This window comes from Cynocephalus volans, chromosome 2 (genome assembly GCF_027409185.1).
Source record: "Cynocephalus volans isolate mCynVol1 chromosome 2, mCynVol1.pri, whole genome shotgun sequence".
In the NCBI taxonomy this organism is placed as follows: domain Eukaryota; kingdom Metazoa; phylum Chordata; class Mammalia; order Dermoptera; family Cynocephalidae; genus Cynocephalus; species Cynocephalus volans.
Genome location: NC_084461.1, coordinates 214395687 through 214397951, shown reverse-complemented (window position 1 = coordinate 214397951; position 2265 = coordinate 214395687). Strand labels below are relative to the sequence as shown.

The 2265-nt window shown below is 56.7% G+C and overlaps 1 pseudogene; it reads right to left on the bottom strand.

The window, feature by feature from the left end:
* Positions 1 to 624: 624 nt before the first annotated feature.
* LOC134370226 (protein kinase C zeta type-like) lies at positions 625 to 1977 on the bottom strand (annotated as a pseudogene).
* Positions 1978 to 2265: the final 288 nt, after the last annotated feature.

The following is a 2265-nucleotide window of genomic DNA, read 5'->3' as shown; positions in this document are numbered from 1 at the left end:
AGCACTGACCATAAAAGAAAAAGAAAAAAGTTGACAAATTGATCTCTAGTAAGGTAAAAATCGAGTTCTGTTCCTGCGGAAAATGTGCACCTTCGAAAGTGGGTGACAGTCTCCCTCGGTCAGGGTCACGGCGGGGTCTCCGCGAAGCAGGCACAGGACCCAGATTCCTCCAGCAGGAGAGGCTGTTCTGCTCCGAGAAGTGCCGCAGAGGCTTCCCTGCTCGGTCTCGGCGACAAGCGTCCCTCCCAGCCACGCTCAGAGCCTTGTGCCCAGCCTGGCATGCAGACGCTGTGGTTGCGGCTAAGGCTGAAGGGGCATTCGCAGGTGTGTCCACGTCGGGGACGCAGGCGACCTCACAAGGACTCCTCTCTGCACAGCAGTACGGGTTGACTTCTCAGTCCTCGGGGTCAGCTGCATGGGCTCGCTGGCCGTCCCGACCGTGTCATTGTCACCTGCGGCTGAAACGGAGGGAGGGTCGCAGTTCCTGGTCTGTGCTGCGGAAGAAGGCGTGAGACTCAACGCTGGGAGACCCGGCCTGTGGCCGCAGCCAAGCCTCTCTCTGGGGTCTTATTTGATAATCCTTTTGAAAGACGGGGGCTCTGAAGGAGCGGAATCGGGGACAGCTTAGAAAAGGTAGTCTGTGTTCTTGTCGGGGTTGTCGGTGATGAGGACAAAAGGAGAGTGGCAGGCCGTCACCTCAAACACGAGGTCCCGCAGCGCCCACCAGTCCAGCTGAGCCTGTGCTACTCTCCCCACAGGATTTCCGGGGCGATGTAATTCGGGGTTCCACAGAAAGTGCACGTTGTGTCCCCAGGGACAGGACTTCCTTGCACCTGCCATAGTTCCTCAGCTTGTTGTGTCCGTCGGCGTCAAGCAGGACTTTGTCCAGCCTCAGGTCCCGGTAAATAATCCCTCAATCGTGCGAGAAGTTGAGAGCGACGCAAATCTCAGCAGCTGGACTCTCTGTCCCTGCATGTGGAACATGAGGTCACCCCTCCCCTGCTGAAGTACTCTGTCACCAGGAACGGCCAAGGTGTGGTCCGGAAGCAGGAGTGTAAACCGACTGCGAAGGGGTGGCTGAACGCCTGCCCAGCACGTGCTTTTCTGTACCCAGTCGATGTCCTTGTCCTCATGCTCCAGGTCCTCCTTCACCACCTTTGTGACATAGATCTGCTGTTCTGCAGCCGCACCAAGGGGACCTTGGTGTAGTTCCCATGCCCGATGACTCTGATCAGGTCAAAGTCCTGCAGCCCAAGCCCCTGAGAGATTTTGATGCCGTCCATGCCATCGATAACTGGCTTGAGGTCCTCAGAATCATCTTTAATGTTGTCATGTTTCCGGGTTGAAGACATATAAGCAATTCCATCAGTGACCTCAGAAGGAAGGTCCACGTTGCAGTTCTTGTCCTTTACTGGAGGTTCTTAGGAAGGCATGACAGAATCCATGGCCTTCTGCAGGTCAGCGAGACGAGGACGTGGCAGTACTTAGGGACCAGCAGTTTGCAGTTGATGCACCTGAAGCCCCGCCTGGCCAGGCCCCGTGTCCTCTCGCTGCATTGGCTGCAGTAGGCTCTCCTGTTAATGCACTTGTCTTACGAGATGCCGTTGGCAGTACAGCTTGCTACGTCTTCCGGCTCCGCAGCAGTAGCAGGATTTGTCACCTCCTGGACATGGTCTGCCTAGCTTCTCAGGGATGCTGGGGAAAACGTGAATGATGAGCCCTTCATCCTTGCCCTGACCACCAGGCGGAAGGCCTCCTGCAGCTCCACCTGGCAGACATGGTGCAAGGGTCACCTTCGCTGCCACCCACTTGAGGGTGAGTGGGTCCTGCCCGCTCATGTCTCTCACCGCCGAGGCAGAGCTCCTGAAAGGTCGTGACAGTGTTCAGGCTGGCGATCAGAGTGTCACCGCCACACTACACCTTCAGCCTGATGTGGCCACAGCTCCTGTCCATCTCGGTGCGTGTCCTGCCCGGCATGGTGCGATCCGCCAGCTTCCCTCAGAGCTGCGACCCAGGTGCTTGGTCCATGGCACAAGGCTCCTATTTGGCATGGCAGGAGCTCCACCGGGCCCACGGAGGAAGGTGGAAGGGAGTGAGCAGCAAGGCCCTGATGGATGCTGGCCCTGCCACTCTGCAGAACTCCAGCAGCAGGTCTGCAGATTCTTTTTACTAAAACACACCATTAGGAAAATAGAAAGGCAACCACAGGGGAAATTATTCTCATTACACAAATCTGGCAAAGGGCACACTCAGAATATGGAAAGA